This window comes from Notamacropus eugenii, chromosome 2 (assembly GCF_028372415.1).
Source record: "Notamacropus eugenii isolate mMacEug1 chromosome 2, mMacEug1.pri_v2, whole genome shotgun sequence".
Lineage (NCBI taxonomy): Eukaryota > Metazoa > Chordata > Mammalia > Diprotodontia > Macropodidae > Notamacropus > Notamacropus eugenii.
This window is the reverse complement of record NC_092873.1, coordinates 290,126,618-290,150,185: the sequence shown is the minus strand read 5'-3', so window position 1 is coordinate 290,150,185 and position 23,568 is coordinate 290,126,618. Positions and strand designations below refer to the sequence as shown.

General features: G+C 39.9%; 1 long non-coding RNA gene across 1 annotated transcript; it reads left to right on the top strand.

Moving 5' to 3' along the window:
- The first annotated feature begins 4,805 nt into the window (after nucleotides 1-4,805).
- Nucleotides 4,806-23,006, top strand: LOC140527415 (uncharacterized). The gene is made up of 3 exons (XR_011974794.1): nucleotides 4,806-4,885; nucleotides 16,494-16,795; nucleotides 17,878-23,006. It is a non-coding gene; the product is annotated as an uncharacterized lncRNA (long non-coding RNA).
- Nucleotides 23,007-23,568: the final 562 nt, after the last annotated feature.

Sequence of the window (23,568 nt, the reverse complement as noted above, 5' to 3'; positions counted from 1 at the left end):
GCCATGATCTTTTGTTACTTAACATTCCCTTTTCTCTGTGGGAATAAAACTCCCTCATATTTTAATTATATCAGATTAATGTTTACACTCTGGGTTACTTTCATACTCCCTGCACCCCTGCCTCCCCCTTTGTTGGGGAATATTCGTTAGGCTGTAGCCAAAAATAGAACCGAAAGTGGAAAGTTGGGATTGAAGCAGTGGAGATCTGAGTTACCTACTGAAAAGACAGGAAAGCCCAGGGCAATGAACCTGGTACAAACAAGGAGGGTAAGTAAAAACTCATCTCTATGGTCTCAACCTAACCTGCTGTGCTACAGAACTGAACTAAAAAAAAATTCTTCAAGTAGAAACTAATCAAACAGTCAGCTTGTACATAAACAGGGTAATGAACAAGTAAGTATTTAGGGACTATAGCTTAAAATAACTGAGTTATCAACTAGCTACTTAATTCATACTGTGAAGAGAAGTAAGATTTTTATATTAATCGATATGATAGGTGTAATGAATATACTAACGGATTAGAATTTTTCAGAATTACCTTTCTTGTGAGAGAGCTCACAATCTAGCTAAAAATGCTAAATCAAACCTTTGACAACATTCACAATCACTGGCATCCTTCTGCCTCTGTACCTCAAATGAAGCAATCAAGACTGTAGATCCTATGACCTACCAAGCAATGACCCTTAAAGACTTGAACAATGCTGTTCCCACAGAACTTCAGGACACCTGTACCTTAGCACTGTGGAATTTGTGGGCTGCTCATGGGAAACCACTCTGACCCTGGGAACGATTGTCTGTAATTCACCTTCTAGCCTCCCACCCCCTACCCCTTCCCACTTGTGATTTATTTATATAATCTCTGACTTCACTTCAGAAACATGGAATTCTGATCAGGAGAATTCTTGATCCTCTTTTTTTTTTTTTTAGGTAGGCAGGAAAGGTCTATTTCTTTTTATGTTTATTTATTTTTAGTTTTCAATATTAATTTCCCCAAAATTTTGAGTTCCAAATTTTCTTCCCATCTCTTCCCTCCTCCCACCCCAAAACACTGTGCATTCTGATTACCCCTTCCCTCAATATGCCCTCCCTTCTATCACATCCCTCCCTTCCATTATTCCCATCTTCTCTCTTGTTTTGTAGGGCAAGATAGATTTCTATATCCCATTACCTGTATTTCTTCTTTCCCAGTTGTACGCAAAAACAGTTCTCAACATTTGTTCCTAAAACCTGGAGTTCCAATTTCTCTCCCTTCCTCCCTCCCCACCCATTCCTACTGAGAAGGCAAGAAATTCAATATAGGCTATATATGTGTAGTTTTGCAAATGACTTCCACAATAGTCATGTTGTAAAAGACTAACTGTATTTCCCTCCATCCTATCCTACCCCCCATTTATTCTATTCTCTCTTTTGACCTTGTCCCTCCCCAAAATATTTACTTATAATTACTCCCTCCTCCCATTTGCCCCCCTTCTATCATCCCCCCTCCCCACTTGTCCCCTTCTCCCCTACTTTCCTGTAGTGTAAGATAGATTTTCATATTGAGTGTGTATGTTATTCCCTCCTTAAGCCAAATGTGATGAGAGTAAGCTTTGGTTTTTCCCTCTCACCTCCCCACTTTTCCCCTCTATTGAAAAAGCTTTTTCTTGCCTCTTTTATGAGAAATTGATTCTCCTCTTAATGAAGCTAATTAATTAAAGAGGTACCTGATTACTGGCACTTTTTCTCTGATCTGCTGTTAAGTCATTCTCAGGTTAGAAACTGTCTCAATAGAAATCCTGTTAACAATACTTAGATTTTTTTTTTAACCTTTGCTATAACCAGGGTATTTATTATCTTGTAACTGTAAGTAATTAGGGGGATGAGTCTACTGATGCAAAAAATATCTCATTCACTATTAAGCTAGAAAGAGGATTGCCCATTCCCTCCATTAACAGAGACTGAGGAGGACTGTTTTTAGCTTGGTGGATATTTTGTACCTGTTGCTTGCTTGGTGCTTTCAGTCTCTCTCTCTCTCTCTCTCTCTCTCTCTCTCTCTCTCTCTCTCTCTCTCTCTCTCTGTCTCTGTCTCTCTATCTCTCTCTTTCTTTCTGTCTCTTTGTCTCAGTCTTTCTCTCTCTGTCTCTGTATCTTTTTCTCTCTGTCTCTTTGTCTCTGTCTATCTATTTCTCTGTCTCTGTCTCTTTCTCTCTCTGTCTCTCTCTCTGTCTGTCTCTCTGTCTCTGTCTCTCTCTCTCAAGTGCCTAGGTCAGTGTCCTAAATAAGAAGAGTGGTGTCCTCCAATGGAGGAGAGGTTTTTCTTTCTACTTTTTCTTTCTTGGTCCCTTTTTACAGAATCACAGAATTTCTAAGTTGGGGAGTGACTTCAGAAAGCCTCTAGTCTAACCTGTACCCGACTAAGAATCCCCTTCCACAACCAGCTTGACAAGTAGCTATCCACTCATTGCCTGAAGACCTCTAGTGTGTGTGTGTGTGTGTGTGTGTGTGTGTGTGTGTGTGTGTGCGTGCGTGCGGTGTGCTTGTGCATGCATGTTGGAGGTGTTATGTGTAATGTCTCCTGTGGTAGTCCAATTCCACTTTGAGACAGCTTTAAGCGTGAGGAAGTTTTTGCTGATACCAAGTCGAAACTGATTTCTTTCTATCTGCCTTACACCATTCCTGGTTCTGCCCTCTGGAGTCCAGCAGGACAAATCTAATTCCTTGTAGTTGGTCTCTCTGCCCCAAGTCTCTCCCTGCTCCAAACCGTCCTCCTTTCAGCCATGAAATTGTAAGTCTGACCATATATCCCCAACCCCATTCAAGAAACTCCAGCGGCTCCCTTTTAACTCCAAGGTCAAATATAAATCCTGTGTGACTTTTCGTAACCCACCTTCTTTCTCCCTTTCCAAACTTCTTACACTTTACTTCCCTCCACATACTCTATGATCTGCTGACACTTGCTGATGTCTGCTGATCCTTCACTTCCTGACTCTGAATGTTTTCCTCCATTCCTGAAACACTCTCCCTCCTCATCTTGATCTCTTGGCTTCCCTGTCTTCCTCCAAAATCTCACCTTGAGTCCCACCCTCTGCAAGAAGCTCTCCCCAATCCTCTCTCATCTTAATACCTTCCCTCTGAAGTTATGTCTAATTTATCCTGTATATATCTTGTTTGTTTGCTTGTCTCCCCTATTAGATGGTGAACTCTTTGTGAAAAGGCAACATTTTTTCCTTTCTTTGCATCCCCTGCACCTACCAAGCACACTGCCTGGAACATGGTAGGTACTTAATAACTGACTTACCAATGACAACCCTTCAAACCCTTGAAAACATCCAACATCTTCTCTATGCCTTTTCCAGGATAAATATTCTCAGTTTCTTCAACCAAGAACAGACATAAACTTGTAGTCCTTTGCCATCTTGACTGGCCCCTGGACATTCTTCAGTTTATCAATGACCTTCAGAACAAAACTCCAGATGTGGGCTTGACCAGGCAGGGTATAGTGGCCTTAACACTTGTAGTCCTGGACTCTGCCCCTTTTAATGTAGGCTAAGATCCCATTAGCTTCTTAAGTGACCGCATACACCAAAGGTGGGGAGCCTGCAGCCTTGAGGTCACTTGTGGCCCTCTAGGTCCTCAAGTGCAGCCCTTTGACTGAATCCAAACTTCAAAGAACAAATGACCTGAACTGATAGAGTCTGAATCTTCAGAGTCTGAATGCAAATCAAAGCATGCTGTTTTTCACTTTGTTTTTTTTCTTTAGGTCTATATTGTCTTTTACAGCATAATTAATATGATAATATGTTTTGCATGACTGAACATGTACGATCTATATTAAATTGCTTACTGTCTCAGGGAGGGAGGGAGGTGAGAGAGAGAGAAAATTTGAAACTAAAATGAAAAAAATAAATGTTAAAAGTTGCTTTTACATGTAACTGGGAAAAATAAAATATTGTTTTAAAAAAGAAAGTACCTTGTGAACTCTACAATGCTGTTTTGTCACTGTAATTTCATACCTCTTCATTTTATAAAGAAGGGAGATAAAGTTCAGAATGGTGAGGCAGTTCTTAAAAAGTCATACTGAGATTGTGGATTCACACTCAGGACTTCTGACATCCTCTGGAAGTCATTCCACCTTTCTGGGTCTCTCATCTATAATGTGCTCGTTGAATCTAATGATCTCTAATTATGATGAGGCTATGGTCTTAGCATCCAGAGATCCAGGCTTCTTTCCAGCACACCAGACTTCATGCCTCTCTTGGTCAATCTAGGAAGGTCTAATCCTTATACAATCCCAAACAATCCCAATGTTGCTGTAACTGTTTTAAGTTGGGGGGGAGAGCAAAACTATATGTTTAGGAGTCCCTGGATCTGGTCCTATGAGATTGGGAGATTGAGGGGCACTTCAAATATGGTTACAGCTATAGAACAGGCTGACCCCTAGTCCCCTGGGGACAAAACAAATGTGAGTTGTAGTCCCTGGGTGTCCACAGCTTTGTGGCCTGTGGCAGTTTTTGCCTTCCACAGTGACAAGGACCCCTTTCTCCTTCTATATAGAAGGCTTCAGGCAATGTGGTGCTGTGGGCTGGGACAACAGAGTAAATGGGAAAGATGCTGCTCTGGTCTGGTAAATAACTCAAGCCCCCAAACCATTGCTTTCCTCCTCTTAGACTCCAAATGGTTCCCTTCTAGTCTGAAGCTGGCTGTAGCAAATATAAGCCAATTTTTGGATTATCCATTCGGCTGTTCTGCTCCATCAGTCAAGGAGAATGGAGTGTATTGGGCTGGGTGAGACTCCCACACTCAGCTCCTGGTTCATTGTCTTTGGTGCTCTGTCTCTCCACCAGGGTTCAAGACCCAGAATGAGAGGAACAGAAGGGTTGTTAATACCAGTGTGGTAACAAGACCTGTAAGTACCACCAAAAAACTTAGGTACCTCTCTTAGTGCAAGAGGCCATGTAACTCTGGATGAGTTCTTGATCCCTCCAGTCCTTAGTTTCCTAGATTGTAAAAGGGAGGTAATTGTGGAGGGTCCTATCTATTTCATGGGATGTTTATATAATCTTTCTCTGTAGAGCTTTCTCTATTACTATGTAAACCAGTTCTGGCAGATATCCTGAATACAAAGTTTTGTGGGTGCAGATTGATAAAAGAAAAACATGGAGGCCCAGGCCACCTACTTGCTAGGGCTTTTGGAGCTGGGGGTCTCTTTCTCCCCAGGGGTTGCAAAGCGCTCTGAGTAACAAGAAGGGGGTCTGCAATGAGCACAGTCTATACAGGAGTACCTGGGTGATGGGTGTTTGTATTGGGCTGAATTGCAAAGCAAGGGCAGCAGGTTTATTCCATGTTTGAGTGGAAGCCCATGGACACTTCAGGCAGGGCAGATGGAAAGCAGACTTTCATGGTTTCTTTGTTCCGCAGGTCTGGTCTTGCTGCTGCAGCTGCAGCTTAGTAAGTACAGTAACCTCCTCCCCCTCCCCCTAAACCCCACCTCCAGAGGCCACCAGTTGGTTCATGGGTAGATCCTGGGGTCCCTGAGTTCCTGCTCGGCCTCCAGGGTTGTTTTAGGGGCTAGAGGAAGAGGTAGCCTCCATTTTCGGATTATTAGTCAAGTAACTGTAAACAGTTCTGAATCTGTAATTCTGTCTGTAATAAGAGGTGAACTAGATTATCTCATTGTAATTCCAATTCCCATGATCCTGTTTCTAAATCAGAACCTTCCTTTGTCCTCCTCCCACCCACTCCCTAAAACCAATGTACAGAAGAAAGTCTGGGGAGATGGAGAAGCTGCTTTTTAGAAAGCACCCATTGGGAAGGGTGCACCTGAGTTACTGGGTCTCCATGGTCCTTAGTATCTCTTCTTGAGGAAGGGTAGATAAACTCTGGTGAGGTTCAGGGTTCAGTCTTTATGACAGAGTGACAGTTGGATGCACGGAGCAAAGGTTCCAAGAAGGCAATGGACATATCACATTTGCTACCCCAGCCCCACTCCGCTCCAGGTCAAAGGGAAATGAGGTCATGCAAAAACCTCAGCTTTTAGACTCATTAGACTTGAGAAGCAGGATAGTACAATGGAAGGAGTTCTGGAATTAGAAAATGGGATGTGGACTCCATGACTAGTCAAACTCTGATCTTCAGTTTCCTCATTTGTAAAACTAGGGAATTGGAGTGAATTCTCTGAAGTCCACCTATAAAGAGACAGCTGAAAAGCTTCAGCAGGCTGGTGATTTGGGAACCAGGCCATCATTAAATTTTGTTCTCATGAGAAAATCACATTTCTGGGCTCATGCTCAAAGCATTCATTGTAAACAGCTCTGATTCTGTGATCTTTGTGTGTGATCATGGAGGGAGTAGCTGTTCCTTAAGGTTCCTCTCAACTCTAATGCCTATGAGCCTATGCCTTACTCTGAGCCCTTGTTAGGCTGAGAATCTGGGAGTCTGCTTTGCAGAAGGTACACCTTGAGAAGGATGCTCTTGAGTCAAGGCATCTGCTCCTCTTCTCCAGGTACACCCTTCAAGGTGGTGTGTTTTTTACCCACTGGTCCCAGCACCAGCCAGACCCTGCCAAGTGCATGCCTGAGTATGTGGACCCGTGCACATGTGCCCACCTCATCTATACCTTCACCACCATGAACAACAAGATCGCCCCCTATGAGTAGAATGATGACGTTCTCTATCCAAGATTCCAGGCCTTGTTACACTTGCAGTTGTAAGACTTTGGACCAAATATTTAGACCAATGGATCCTGGCTCTGTGTCCGTCTTCTCCTTTCTATTCCTTCCTTCCTTCCTTCTGCATTTATTAAGTACCTATTATGTTTCAAACATGAAAGCCTTGGTCTGTTAGGAGTTTACATTCTACTACATCCTTCTTCTTACTCTTCCTTCCTTCCTTCCCTCCCTATTCTGTATTTATTAAGCATCATTATTTTTCAAATGTGAACATCTTTGCCCTTTAGGAGTTACATGCTACTACATCTTCTTATTCCTCCTTCCTTCCTAACAATTGTCCTTCCTTCCTCCTCTATGAGAGCCCTCTTCAAGTATCTGAAGGACTATCATACAGAAAGTGTTTAGAACCATTTCACTTCCCACCAGAGGGTAGAACTGAGAACAACTGCTAAAAATTGTAAAGAAGCAGATTGAGACCAAATGCAAAAGGCAGTTCCTAATAATTCGAGCTCTCTCAGAGGGAAATGGGCTGCCCAGAAGGTACTGGCTCCTCCCTAACTGGAGGTCTTCAAGGAAAAACTGAATTATCAAGTGTTTAGTGTAAGACTGATTGACACCATTTATGCCCATGGTTTGGAAAAAGCAGAAGCTGGACCACCCTGTGTCCCAGTCCTTTCATGGATTCTCCTTCATTCCAATGAAAGAGGGGAGAGTTATATTTACTCAAGTACTGATCAGAGTAGCAAAGATAGCCATTGGCCTTTTTCTGTATCAGAGGTGGATTGGTACAGGGGTGCATGGTCATTGGCTGTGCACAATGAGGGAGACAGAGACAGAGACAGAGACAGAGAAAAAGACAGAAACAGAGAGAGAGAGAGAGAGAGAGAGAGAGAGAGAGAGAGAGAGAGAGAGAGAGAGAGAGAGAGAAGAAGCAGGAGAGGAGTTGGGGACATTTCTAATAGAATCACAAGTGTAATGGAGGATTGGGTGGTAAGCTCATATACTCATGAAATCATGCCCCAAGCCTTCCTAGGCAGGCATGCCACAGGTTGACAACCACTGTCATAGGCCATCAAAACCTAGTTCTGCTTAAATAGGGAATGATTCTTAGAAGATCTGGTAGAAATCAAATTTTAAAGTATATAGCAACTCTGGACAGAGCCCCAGTTCTGACTCTTACTAGGTATTTTATTGCTGTTCAGCTGTTTTCAGTCATGTCTGACTCTTTGGGGCCCCATTTGGGAGTTTCTTGGCAAAGATACTGATGTGGTTTTCTCATTTTCCAGATAAGGAAACTTTTGTTAAAACATTGTTAAGTTACTTGCCCAGAGTCACACAGCTGATAAGTGCCTGAGACCAGATTTGAACTAAGGAAGAAGAGAGTTCCGGACTCCAGGCCCAGTTGTGTCCATTGCATCGCCTAACTATATGTGTCTTTAAAGACAGGCTTGTCCTCTGGGGCCCTCCTCATTCCACTGAGCCTGTGAACTCCTACCACACTTTTCATAGGAACCGATGAAAAAAGCCAGTGACAACTTGGAACATATCAGTTAAAGTGGGATCCTGAGACCCTTACTCCAGTTGAACTACCTCCAGCTCAGCCATCTCCCTCCCCTTGTGGCCCCCTAAGAAGTGAAGTTCTGAGGTGATATAGGTAGGTTGTCATCCTCCTCTCTAAGAGGCTAGCTCTCTCTGCCCAAGGGGTGTGCAACCTGGTTTCTCTGTCCACCTCCCCTCTCCCACCACAAGACTTATGTCCCAGGGTTGCTTCTTAAGTATGTAAATAGGTATCATGAGGTACCAGAAAGTGTAGTTCTGGAGAACCCTTCTTCTATCCTTCCCCAACTTGCTTTGCTCAGTTCTTTTTTTTTTTTTTTAAATAGCTGAAGAAATATTTAATCTTCATGGGTAGGTAATGTCAATATAGTAAAAATTATTAAGCAAAATTAATTGTACTTTTAATGTTATACCAATCAAATTAACAAGAAGATACTTTATAGAACTTGATAAAATCATAACAAAATTAATCTGGCAAAACCAATGATCTAGAACATCAAGGGAAATGATGAAAAGAAGTAAAGATGAAGTAGGAATAGCACTTCCATAGTTAAAACTGTATTATAAAGCTGTAGTCATCACAATCATCTGGTATTGATTAAAGAATAGAGAGATAGATCAATGTAACAGAAAGGCAGAAAAATTATAAAGGTCAAGCAGGAATTCAATGAAGAGTTATGAGAAGATCTAGCCAGCTTACTTCTTCATGCAGGTGGGAGTTCCACAAATATTACACATTGCACATATTTTGTGACTTTTTCAATATCCTAATAAGCTTGATGGGTTGGAGGTGGGGGTTTACTATTTGTCATAAGAGATGGCTCTCTGGGGAGAGGGATACTGTAGATAACTACGGTGCTATAAGAAACAGAAAATATATTATTTTTAAAGTCATCATTACTATCTTTGGAGTTGACATTTTCAATTTGATGATGTTGAAAGACTGAAAAGCATTGAGGAGCAAGTGAAAGAACAGGAAGCAAAATTGTTTTGTTTGTTTTTTTCTCCAAGAAGTTTCCCTTGGAAATGGAGGTTTTGGATAATAGCAAGAGTGGATGGTAGGATGTTGTAATGCTAATGAGATTAAAGATCTTCCCTATCCATTAATGGACCTCCCCATTAAGGGGAATTTCATTAGAGGAGGTTTGTAGGAAGGCCCACACCTTTTGTTAATGAGGCACTGGTTCTCTAGGGTTGTAATGCCCTCTGGCTCTGAAAAGTGTATATATACTCTGAGGTGACGTTTCCTTTTGGGGCATAGTCTTTGGAAGTGTTTGTTTGGATTGAGAAGACTCTAGGCAGTCGCTAAAGAACGCTGCCCCCTGCCCCTTCTTCCAGTTTTGAAAACCCAGATGTTGGTGCTTCTTTCTCTGGTGTGTATGTTCAGACAGCTACCTGTCTGTTGATCTGTGATGTATATATTGCTTATGATCAGGTATCTGCAAGACCTGTCTATCTTTATTTCTCTGCATTTTTCAAAAGTTCAGGGTGGTGACTTTTCCCCCTGAAGTAAGTGAATGATATATATGTGATTGATTAAAGTGATGGTTGACCCCTCAAAAAAATTGCCTTTCCTTTTAGAAAAGCAGATCAAAGAACCTGTAATAGCAGGCCCTCCTGTGTTTGAAGGGGTCCTTGCAGATACAGATGTAATGAAGGTTTTTCAAGGAATCTCTACTATAATATACCTGACAAATGGTTGTCCAGCATATTCTTTTTTTTTTATTTTTTTTATTTTTTAATGTTTAACAATCACTGCCATACAATTGAGATTTTATCCCCCCCACACCTACCCCCCACTACCCCCCTCCCTCCCCACGACTGCATACAATTCTGTATGGGTTCTACATATACTTTCCTACTGAGTATATTTTCACTATAGTCATGCTATGTAGTCAGACTAAAATAAATGAAAGAAATCATATAACAAATCAAAACATGATACACAAAAACATACACATACACAAACATGATCTGCTACATTTTGCGAATGACTTCCATATTTCTTTCTCTGAGTGTGGAAGGCATTTTGCCTTGAGAACCACCTTTGGGATTTTTTTTTTTTAAGAAGTTCTTGCGTTATTACGAAATTCCAAGTCTACCAGAAAAAACTCTCACACACTGTGGTCGTTGCTGTGCACAAAGTTCTCCTGGTTCTGCTCCTTTCACTCAGCATCAGGTCATATAAGTCCTTCCAGGCCTCTCTGAAGTCTTCTTGTTCCTCATTTCTTATGGCACAATAGTACTCCATTACATTCATATATCATAATTTATTCAGCCATTCCCCAATTGATGGACATCCCCTTGACTTCCAGTTTTTGGCAACTACAAAGAGTGCTGCTATAAATATTTTTGTACATGTGGGACCCTTTCCCATTTTTATGATCTCTTGGGGATACAGTCCTAGTAGAGATATTGCTGGGTCAAAGGGTATGCACATTTTTGTAGCCCTTTGGGCATAGTTCCAAATTGCTCTCCAGAATGGTTGGATGAGCTCGCAGCTCCACCAACAATGAATTAGTGTTCCAACTCTCCCACATCCTCTCCAGCATTTATCATTTTCTTGTTCTGTCATGTTTGCCAATCTTATAGGTGTGATGTGGTACCTCAGAGTTGTTTTGATTTGCATCTCTCTAATCAACAGTGATTTAGAGCATTTTTTCATATGATTATAGATATCTTTAATTTCTTCTTCCGAAAATTGCCTGTTCATATCCTTTGACCATTTATCAATTGGGGAATGACTTGTATGATTATACATTTGAGTCAGTTCTCTATATATTCTAGAAATGAGGCCTTTATCCCCGAGCTTAGCTGTAAAAATTTTTTCCCAATTTACTACATCCCTCCGGATTTTGGTTGCATTGGGTTTGGTTGTGCAAAAACTTCTCAGTTTAATGTAATCAAAGTTATCCATTTTGCATTTCATAATGCTTTCTATCTCTCCTTTAGTAAAGAATTCTTCCCTTCTCCATAGATCTGATAAATACACTATTCCTTGCTTCTCCAGTTTATTCATGGTGTCAATCTTTATACCTAAATCATGTACCCATTTGGACTTTATTCTTGTGTACGGTGTCAGGTATGGGTCTATGCCTAATTTCCGCCACACTGTTATCCAGTTTTCCCAGCAATTTTTGTCAAACAATGAGTTCTTATCCCAGAAGCTGGGGTCCTTGGGTTTATCAAACAGAAGGTTGCTATATTCCTTGCCTACTGCATCTTGAGTGCCAAGTCTATTCCACTTGTCTACCTCTCTGTTTCTTAGCCAATACCAAGTGGTTTTGATAATAGCTGCTTTATAGTACAGTTTGAGGTCTGGTAGCGCTAGGCCACCTTCCCAAGCATTTCTTTTCATTAGTCCCTTTGATATTCTGGACCTTTTGTTTTTCCAAATGAATTTTGATATTATTTTATTCAACTCTAGAAAATAATTGTCTGATAGTTTAATTGGTATGGCACTAAATAAGTAAATTAATTTAGGTAGAATTGTCATTTTTATTATATTAGCACGGCCTACCCATGAGCAACTAATGTTTTTCCACTTACTTAAATCTGACTTTATTTGTGCAAAAAGTGTCTTGTAATTGTGTTCATATAATCCCTGGGTTTGTTTTGGCAGGTAAACTCCTAAGTATTTTATACTGTCTACCCTAGCTTTAAATGGGATTTCTCTTTCTATCTCTTGCTGTTGGACTTTGTTGCTAATATATAGGAATGCAGAAGATTTGTGTGGGTTTATTTTGTAACCTGCAACTTTGCCAAAGTTGTTTATTATTTCAAGTAATTTTTTACTTGAATCTCTGGGATTCTCTAAGTAGATCATCATATCATCTGCAAAGAGTGATAACTTAGTTTCTTCTTTGGCTATTCTTATTCCTTCAATATCTTTATCTTGTCTAATTGCTACAGCTAACATTTCTAGTACCATATTGAATAATAGTGGTGATAATGGACATCCTTGTTTCACCCCTGATCTTATTGGGAATGCATCTAGCTTATCCCCATTGCATATAATGCTTGCTGAAGGTTTTAGATAGATACTGCTTATTATTTTATGGAAAGTTCCCTTTGTTCCTACATTCTCCAGTGTTTTTAGTAGGAATGGGTGTTGTATTTTGTCAAAAGCTTTTTCTGCATCTATTGAGATAATCATGTGGTTTTTGTTAGCTTTGTTGTTGATGTGATCGATAATGCTAATAGTTTTCCTAATATTGAACCAGCCCTGTAATCCTGGTATGAATCCTACCTGATCATAATGTATTAATCTCGTGATAAGATGCTGTATTCGTTTTGCTAAAATCTTATTTAAAATTTTTGCATCTATATTCATTAGGGAAATTGGTCTATAATTTTCTTTCTCTGTTTTGTCTCTTCCTGGTTTGGGTATCAAAACCATATTTGTATCATAGAAAGAATTTGGGAGGACTCCTTCTTCCCCAATTTTCAAAAATAGTCTATATAGTATTGGAATTAACTGTTCTTTAAATGTTTGATAGAATTCACTTGTGAATCCATCTGGCCCTGGAGATTTTTTCCTAGGGAGTTCATTGATGGCTTGTTCAATTTCTTTTTCTGAGATGGGGTTGTTTAAGTATTCAACTTCCTCTTCAGTTAATCTGGGCAATTTGTATTTTTTAAAATATTCATCCATCTCATTTAGATTGTCGAATTTGTGGGCATAAAGTTGGGCAAAGTAGTTTCTAATTATTGTTTTAATTTCCTCCTCATTGGAGGTGAGTTCACCCCTTTCATTTTTAATATTAGTAATTTGATTTTCTTCTTTTTTTAAATCAGATTGACCAAAGGTTTATCAATTTTATTAGTTTTTTCATAAAACCAACTACTGGTTTTATTTATTAATTCTATAGTTTTCTTAATTTCAGTTTTATTAATCTCTCCTTTGGTTTTCAGTATTTCTAATTTGGTATTTACTTGGGGATTTTTAATTTGTTCTTTTTCTAGCTTTTTCAACTGCAAGCCCAAGTCATTGATCTCCTCTTTCTCTATTTTATTTATGTAAGCATTCAAAGATATAAAACTTCCCCTAATAACTGCTTTTGCAGTATCCCATAAGATTTGGTATGTTGTCTCACTATTGTCATTCTCTTGAATGAAATTGTTGATTGTTTCTATGATTTCTTCTTTAACCCAACCCTTCTTTAGAATTAGATTATTTAGTTTCCAATTGATTTTTGGTTTATCTTTCCATGGCCTTTTATTACATGTAATTTTTAATGCATTATGATCTGAGAAGGATGCATTGATTATCTCTACCTTTCTGCACTGGATTGTGAGATTTTTATGTCCTAGTACATGGTCAATTTTTGTAAATGTTCCATGTACCACTGAGAAAAAGGTATATTCCTTTCTATTCCCATTTAATTTTCTCCAAAGATCTATCATATCTACCTTATCCAGAGTTTTATTTACCTCCTTAACCTCTTTCTTGTTTATTTTGAGGTTACATTTATCGAGTTCAGAGAGGGGGAGGTTGAGGTCCCCCACTAGTATAGTTTTGCTGTCAATTTCTTCCTTCAACTCCCCCAACCTCTCCTCTAAGAATTTGGATGCTATACCACTTGGAGCATACATGTTTAGTAATGATATTGCTTCATTGTCTATGGTGCCTTTTAGCAGGATATAGTTTCCATCCTTATCCCTTTTGATTAGATCTATTTCTGCTTTTGCTTTGTCTGAGATTAGGATTGCTACTCCTGCCTTTCTTACATGAGCTGAAGCACAATATATTCTGCTCCATCCTTTGACCTTTATCCTATGTGTATCCCCCCGTTTCAAATGTGTTTCTTGTAAGCAGCATATTGTTGGATTATGGCTTTTAATCCATTCTGCTATCCATCTCCGTTTTATGGGAGAGTTCATTCCATTCACATTCACAGTTATGATTACAATCTGTGTATTTCCCGCCATCCTCTTTCCCACCATTTGTGCTTTTAGTTCTCCCGTCTCCCTTCCCCTCTTCAATAGTATTCACTTTTCTCCCCCTCCTCCTGTAGCCTTCCCCTCCTTCTTTTAGCCCCCCTCCCTTTTACTCCCCTTTACTCTTATTGCTTCTTCCCTCCCTTTTAGCCTCCCTCCCCTTTCTTCCCCCTTCCCCTCCTACTACCTATAGAGCTAGTTAGGATTATCTACTTAAGATTATTGTTCCCTCCTTTCAACAAATCAGATGAGAGTACCTCTCAAACAATGCTCATCTCCCTCCCCTCCTTCCCTCTACTATAGTTTTGTACTTCTTCCTGTGATGTAATTTGCCATTTCCTGCTTCCTCCTTTTCACACTTCCTATTACAATCCCTTCTCATACTTAAATCATATTTTTGACATGACATCATTTACTTTACACCTGTTCCCTCTACATATATCCCTTTTATCATAATAGCTGCACAGTTCTCAAGATTAACAGGTATCATCTTCCCTTATAGGGAGGTAAACAGTTTGCCCTAATTGAGTAACAAGTTTTTATTTTTGTTTTTCCCCCCTGTTTACCTTTTTATGATTCTCTTGAGACCTGCATTTGAAGATCAAATTGTCTATTGAGTTCTGGTGTTTTGGTCAGGAAGCTCTGGAAATCCCTTATTTCGTTGAATGACTTTCTCCTTGACTGAAATGTTATGCTGAACTTTGCTGGGTAGTTGATCCTTGGTTGAAGTCCCAACTCCTTTGCCTTACGGAATATTGGGTTCCAATTCTTTCAGTCTTTTAATGTAGAAGCTGCAAGGTCCTGTGTGATCCTGACTGTATGTCCTTGATATTTGAATTGTTTCTTTCTGGCTGCTTGTAGTATTTTCTCCTTCACTTGATAGTTCTGGAATTTGGCAACGATATTTCTTGGGGTTTTGAGTTTGGGATCCCTTTCGGGAGGGGAATGGTGGATTCGTTCGATGACTATTTTGCCCTCTGAGTCTAGTACTTCTGGTCAGTTTTCCTTGATGATTTCCTGGAAGATATTGTCCAGACTCTTTTCTTCATCATGGGTTTCTGGCAGGCCAATAATTCTTAAATTTTCTCTCCTGGATCTATTTTCCAGGTCAGTTGTTTTTCCAATTAAATATTTTACATTTTCTTCTATCTTTTCATTCTTTAGATTTTGTTTGACTGATTCTTGTTGCCTCATTGAGTCATTAGTTTCTACTTGCCCAATTCTAATCTTCATCGTATCGTTTTCTTCAGTTAACTTTTGCATCTCCTTTTCCATCTGACTAATTTTTCCCTTTAAGGAGCTATTTTCTCCATTTAATTTTTGTACTTCTTTTCCCATTCGACCAATTTTCCCAGTTAGGTTTTGTGTTTCCTTTTCCATTTGATCAATTTTCCCAATTAGTTTTTGGGTTTCCTTTTCTGTTTGATTAACTCTTCCTTTTAGGGAATTATTTTCTCCAGTTAATTTTTGAACTTCCTTTTCCATTTGCTCAATTTTCCTTTTCAAAGTGATGTTCTCATCAGTGAATTCTTTTTTTATAATTTTAAAATCATTGGCGAGTTTTTCTTCTATTTTCTTCTTCATCTGTTCCAGGAAAGCTAGTTGTGCTTGCGAGAAATTCATAGTCCCTTCTGAAGTTTCAGATGGAAGTACAGTCTCAGCTCTGACCTCTTTGGTGTTTGTGTTTTGGTCCTTATCCCCATAGAAAGATGCTATGGTTTTTTCACTTTTCGTCTGCTTTTTCCGATTCATGATGTTGGCTGAGTGTTGTAGCTTCTGGTTCTTTCAGTCAGAAGGTACAGAACTTTGTGTTGAGCTGATGTGTGAAGAACCTAAAAGCAGGTTTTTTGTTTCCCAGATCAACCCTGGGGTTAGCTTGTTAAGTGTGTGGGAGGAGTGGTCTGGTCACAGGAGATCTCCTCAGATGAACTGAGGCAAAGGCAAGCTCAGGGGATGGTGATCCCAGCTTCTCTATTGTCTTCCCTTTTCCCCCCGGAGGGCTGAGGCACGCCTAGATGCTAATACGTGTTCCCACCCCTCCTGGGGCTCGTCTCTCGGCGCTGAGGCTTGCCTGGGTCTCAGTGCGAGTTTTCTCTGCCCTGGGTCCTCCGTCCTTCCGGATCGCCTCCGCCACAGTAGGAAGAATCCCCCTTTGCTATTTTCCTAGCCTCTGGTGTTATGAGACTATTTGCCCCCTTCTGCTGTTCCCGCTGATCCAGGATTTTTCTGGGGAAATATTTTATGGTTCTTTCATGGACATCAGGGGGGAGGAGAGAGCATTTACTGATCACTCCACCATCCTGGCTCCCAGAAGTTCAAGTAGGTGACTTACCAATGTTTAATCTTCAGGCTGAAGGTCTCAGGAGCTGCTGCACTGATATCTGGCTCTCAGCGGCTCTCACTGGCTTGGTTTGGCTGGTCTCCTGCTCCGCTGGTTCCGTCCACCGCTCTCAGGCTTCTCAGGTCCCTTCCGCCCCGCTGCGCTGTGCGCTGGAGGCTCACCCCCGTGGAACAGATCCTTCCCATGGACCTTCCAGTCTAACCTGGGCTCCGAAGCCCTCAAAGTCTGTCACCCACTGGATTCCGCACCTCCAAAGTTTGGTCAGATTCTCCTTTCAGAGGTATCCAGAGGAATTTGTCCAGGAGCTTAGGTGAGTCGTTGCTTTCACTCCACCATCTTGGCTCCGCCCCTGTCCAGCCCTTTGCCCAGTTCTTACCAGGTTCTGGACCCACCCCCACTTCCCAACTTCTGCCTGAGGTACACAGAATCCTACTCCACTTAGACCCTCAAACCCTCTACACCTTTCCCAGCAGTCATCAGTCAGGGACCATCTGCCATTCCACTGCTCACTAAGACCCATAGGCCTTACCACCTTCCATGCCCTCCAGATAATGAGGACTATCTGGCCTTTCCATTTACCCTCAGAATGGCTGTACCTTCCTCCATGTTGTCTTCTATAATTGGGGGCAACTACGTGGTGCAGTGGATAGAGCACCAGTGCAGGAATCAGGAGGACCTGTGTTCAGATCTCACCTCAGACACTTGGCACTCATTAGCTGTGCGACCTTAGGCAAGTCATTTAACCCCAGTTGCCTCATCCTGGGTCATCTCCAGTCATCCTGATGAATATCTGGTCATTGGATTCAGATGTCTCTGGAGGAGAAGTGAGGCTGGTGACTTGCACAGCCCTCCCTCACTCAAAAAAAAACCAAAGTCAAATGCAAGTCATGTCATTATTTCTCTGATAGCATGGTTCTTTGGCAACGAAGGATGAACACACACACTCCTGTAACTGAAATGTGAGCTCTTTCAGAACAGGGACCATGTCATCTTTGTATCTGAGGTCAGACTAATCTGTATTGTAATCTGTAGTGTGCTCACTAGATGCTTAATAAATATATTTCTATCCCATAGATCTGTCTCCCACAACTGATTTTCCCCCAAGCACTAGAATTAGGACTCTGTCTCTTCAAACCTCAATTAGATCTGTAAAAAGAGGCTAATAATGCTTACTAGCTACCACAGAGTTTTTATGTTAATAGAGTTTTAAAATCTTAATGTGCTATAGAGATGAGAGTGATCATTACTTTTATTATTGTCGATCTAGGAATTCAGGGGTTTAATCCTGTGCAATGAAAGTATCACATGCTTGTTTTAGGTATTTGTTGAAGAAACACCATTCCTACGGAAAGATCCAAACTTGACCTTTGCCTCTTTTCCCTACCTTTCAAGGCAAGTTGCAGCATTGGCAGTGCTCATTAGACACAAGGACATCTGCACATCTCTTGGCCATGGTGTTACCATTGGCATACTCAAAAACCCTGGATGGATCATCTGGATCACCACAGGTTCCATCAGCTTTGCCCCCACCGAAGGTGTTGGGAGGTGCTGGCTTGAGAGGTCTGGGGTAATGCAGCCTTCATAGCAAAAGAAGACAGTCTTAAGGATTATACAGGGTCCTTTAGGGAACCATCTCTGATATAGCACTGGAAAGTCACTTGAACCACATGAGTCCTGGAGATTTTATGTTCATTTCCAGCCCAAAGAATCTGTAAAACTTAGGGAACTGGAGAGGGATAGTTGTACTAAGCAAGTTGATTCCAAGCTTCTTCATCCTGACCTGGATTTCTCTTTGGCCAGATGAAATATCTAGCATCCTTCAAGGTCCGAGTGTAGACCCTTTTAATGTATCAATGTCCTTTTGGGAAAAGAGATAAAACCTCAGGACAATTAACTTTTGATGCTTCTGGATCCTCAAGATTTGATAAAGGCTTTTTTGTAAGCTCAGTGTGTGTTGGTGTATTGGTGCGTGGGATTTCCTAAAAAAAGGAATGAAATACCAGACTACTTAAATATAAGTTTTTGCCCAGATAAAGGAAGGAGATAGACCCACCATATTCCACACAGGTCAGACTTCATCAGGAGTCTGGGGTTCAGTTCAGCTGAGTTGTCCAAATTAGCATGGCCACGGTTTGGGGTAATGAAATCTCCTTAACTTGAATTGTTCCCACGGATATGTAGATGCTCCCCTTTGGGCTGTAATAGAGGAGTTTGTGCACTGGGGAATCTGATGGACTCGATAATCTCTAGAGTCCCTTCCAACTCTGGGATTCTGCAAATGCCTTACCTACTTACCTAGTGTCTCTAGACCAAGCATAGACTTGAGTTTGAAAATGAGGGGATAGGATCCCTCCCCACAGAAAGTACCTAGGAAATCATCAAGGGCCAGGGCTCAGACCAATGCACAATCAAACACATTTGCTTTCAGAAATTCCACCTATAAGACAAGTGTATAATCAATCCATTGAACAACATTTATCAAGTGTCTACTCTTATATACCCATCATTATCTCTGCGTCCAGCAGAAAAGAATGAAGATGACTCCTCAGCAACAATTCAGAGGCCTCTGTGAGCCTCAGTTTCCTCATTTCTTCTGGTTGGAAAACCAGTGGGTACGCTTACCACTATATCTCATTGAAGACGTCAAGGTGCTTTCTCTGAGAAAGGTTATATTGGATCATAAGCTCTTTGAGAGTAGCGCCTGTGTATGGTGCTTTGCCAATTCTTTTTTAAAAATAAAATTCACCATTTCATCAGTGTAGAAAGGTCTTGGCTGCCTCTGGGGCCGCTGAAAGACTAGATGAGTTACCCGGGCTCACACTGCTGGCTGCTATGGGTCAAAAATGGATTTGAACCAAGGTCTAACAGACTCAAGTCTGTCTCTCTATGTGCTATCTCCATGCTGCTTCTCATGCATTTTACCCAGTGATTGTTTAATAAATGTTTGCTGAATTAAATTGTCAAGAGTGTAACAAACTTTTATGATTTTTAGGAAAATCATAGAGTTTAGGGCAGTTAGATGGTGCAGTGGATTGAGCGCTGAGCCTGGAGTCAGGAAGATTCATCTTTGTGAATTCAAATCCAGCCTCAGAAACTTACGAGTTGTGTGACCCTGGGCAAATCACTTAACCCTGTTTGCCTCAGTTTCCCCATCCATAAAATGAGCTGGAGGAAGAAATGGCAAATCACTCCAGTATTTTTGCCAAGAAAAACCCATATTGGGGTCATGAAGAGTTGGGCACAACTGAAATAACTGAAAAACAACATAGTGTTTAGAGACAGAAGATAGCTTAGACCTTATTCCATTTCCCTTGTTTTACAGATGAGGAAACTGAGGCTCAGAGAGGAAAGTGATTTGCCCAAAGTCACTCACATTGTTAATGAGTAGCAGAGTCAGGATTTAAATCCAAGTCTTGCAACTCCAAGATCTGGTGCTCTGTCCTCAGTGGCATCATGTTGAGCAGGTTTTCTGAGTCATATTATTCCTTGACTCACATTCGTACAGCATCTCCAGAAGAGTATTGGAATGAAAACGTTGGACCTTTCAAGGAAAAACTTGAATCGTTAAAATGACTTTGTTGTTTTGTAAAAGTTAAAAAATCCTCCCTCCTCTTTTTATTGAGGCAGCATGGGTTCAAATGTTTTCTCTGATGTACCTACTACATCTTGCAACAAGTGACCTTTAGCAAGTCACCAGGGGCGGGGCTCAGTTTCTTCATCTGTAGAACGAATGATTGGACTATGTGACTTGTGAGGCCTCTTACAATGCTAGTTCTCTGATACTGTTTAATTCTAGATTCATATATATGTATATATGTGCATGTATATGTATGTATGCATATATGTATATATGTATCCATGTGTGTGTGTGTACATATATATATATAATTGATGAGATCTGTAGGCTTTTCCATGTAACTTGCATATCACATAGGTATTCTGGGCAAATAGACTCATTCATTTGGATGCTCCTGTGTAGAGATGTAGGCCAAAGTCTTTTTGGTTATCAGGGATCTCAATGTTTCAGAGCTCAAGGCATCATCATAATGTTATCTACAAAGAGAAACTCCTGGAGGACCCCTCCATCAATAAGGAATCCCTCTTCAACCTTGGACTCTGTTCTGAATTTTCTCCAATCCAATGGTCACCATCTTTTGTTAGCTTATACCAACTCGTTCTAGGTCACCCTTTCTTCTAATAATCAGAAGGTCATTGAACAAGGTCATCTCTGTTGTTACCTCTTTCAAGTAACATCGATATGATTTTGTCATATGCATGGAAGACATCTGGTTGGAGGACAGCCTTTAACAAGGTGTTTTGATTTGCCAAATCAAACTCTTTTTCTGTAATTAAACAAAAATTATTGTTTGGGATATTGCATTCTTTATATCTTTCAGTTATTTATATGTTGGTAAACATGTGGTCTTGCAAGAAATTTTGCTTGATAAAACCTGTCTGCTCCTTTCTAATAATGCCTCTTCTTCTGTAAGAATGCCCTTCACATGTGTGTAGATCATTCCCATAAAAGTTTTATAGAGCAGGGAAAATAGACAAATGGATTGGGAATTATTGACGTTCTCTCAATTGTTTGAATGAGGAATAGAAATAATGTAAGAGATTTCCCCCCTCCCTCATTTTTGATGTCTATTCCTCCTTTAGATATCTTGAAAATCAATCACTTCATGCCCTGAGGATAAAACTTCCAGCACAGATGTCCTTCATATTCTCTTGTTTTCATCCAGCTGTTTTTTTCATCTTCTTTCTTCAATATCATTTCTTTGTCTTCTGAAAGCACATTTGGAACTGTCAAGTTGGCATCCAAATGTGCTGGCTCCACATGCCTTCATGGTGAAGTTGGTTATGAGATTCTTTACAGATGTTTTCCATACTTCATCTATTTGTTGTTCTCCTGCCCAGCTTTCACCAAATTTTCTTTAACTAGTTTTTCCCTCTACTCTTTTCTCCTCCTCCTTCTCTAACTCCTCCTTCTCCTTCACATTCTCCTCCTTCATGTTCTCCTTCTCTTCGTTCGTTTTCTCCTCCTCCTCCTCCTCCTTTCTTCTTCTTCTTCTTCTTCTTCTTCTTTTTCTTCTTCTTCTCTTCCATCAATATTTTCCCATAGCCTTTATAACATTTTTCATTTTTTGGTCCCCTTTACTAATTCAGTTGGAGCCTGAGTTTCTTTAATTTGCATTTATCTAATTATTAGTGATTTGGAGCATTTTTTCATATAAACTTTATATTAATTTTGATCTTTGCTCTAACAAGTCATTCTTTAATTGTACGTAGCTGATTCGAGAATGTCTAACATCAATAACAAATCATTTTATGTCCCTTAAAATATAATCAATTCCATTTTTTGTTATGTATTTTGGTATTTTGAGGTGACTAGGCTGCATAGTGGATAGAGTGCTAGACTTGGAGTCAGGAAGCTCTGAGTTTGAATCCTTTCTTAGGTATTTACTACCTATGTGACCCTGGGCAAGTCACTCACACTTTTAGTCACAATTTTCTCATCTGTAAAATCAAGATAAAAATGGCACCTACCTCCAAGAGTTGTTGTAAAGATCAAATGACAAAATAATTATATAAAGCACTTGAGTTATATAAATGCTAGCTATTACTCAACATGTTTAATGTCATATCAATGGATGTCAAGGTCCATGAACCATATTTCATTCATTTCTTGAAATTATTCATGATATATGAGGCTTCTGTGTTGCCTACACTTTATTTACCTCTCTCATTTCTTACTTCTTACAACTATATTTTTTTGTTGTATTTTGGTTGTTGTTCTTTTCAACAGGTGTCTACTTTTGCATTGAAGTCTCTGAATGTATATATTCATTTAATTTGGAGGATCTTATTGAGTCCTTCATAGAATAGGAATTCTTAACCTGGAGTCCATGAACTTGTTTTAAAAAATAATTTTGTAACTTTAAAAAAATATCATTGATTTTCTTTGCAATCTTATGTATTTTTTTATGTACTTAAAAACATTATTCTGAGAAGGGGTACATTGGTTTCAACAATGCGCCAAAGGGGTCCATGATCCAAAAAATTTGAGAATACTTATCATAGGTTTTTAATATCTCTTCATGGATGAATGGATGTTGGAGCATCTATGATTATTTTCCTGGTATTGTAACCTTTGGAGATGAAAACAGGGATGGTTAGTTGAGGAACTGTGTGCCACTTTCTGTAATTAGTTTAAGCATGTCACAATTTTTTGATACCTGTGATCTGTAATTGTGTTTCTGTGCTTCTATAAATTTGTTTTATTTTACCTTAATTAGTGGAATGAATGCTGGATTTAGAATCAGAAGATCTGAGTTAAAATTATTTTCTGCCATTTGTCACTTGTGTGATCATGGAAAAGTCACTTAACCTCTCTAAGCCTCTGTTTCCTGATTTGTAAAATGAGGTAGTTAAATAAAATGGATTTAAAGGTCTCTTCCAGAAATAAATTGGAACTTTTACTCTTGTGATCCCTTAATACCTAATAAAACTTTTTTTGAAGAAAAAAATAACTTCTACCTTAAGTTGACAAGGGAATAGAAATAGAATTCCACATGAAAAATAAAGATTGGTAGCACTGTAAAAGAGCTAAAGGGACAGCTAGGTGGTGCCCTAGTGCATAGAAGGCTGGGTCTGGAGTTAGGAAGACTCATCTTCACAAGTTCAAATTCAGCCTTAGATACTTACTAACTCTGTGATCCTGGGTAAGTCACTTAACCCTGTTTGCCTCAGTTCCTCACCTGTTAAATGAGTTGGAGAAGGAAATGACAAACTATTCTAACATCTTTGCCAAGAAAATTCTGAATGAGATCATGAAGAGTCAGGCATGAATGAAAAACAACTTAATAACAAAAAAGAGCTAAGGAATGAACTGCCACTTAGTTTTGGGAATTACCTAGTAAAGATATTGAATATAAAGGTCCAATAGGAATTGCAAATTTTTCTCTTCCTTGCATGTACCTATCTAGGAGTACTTGACAATCCCTGGCCTAAACCATCCATCAACAAGCATTTATTAAGTACCTACTGTGTGCCAAGCATTGGGGCTATAAAGGAATCACAGGC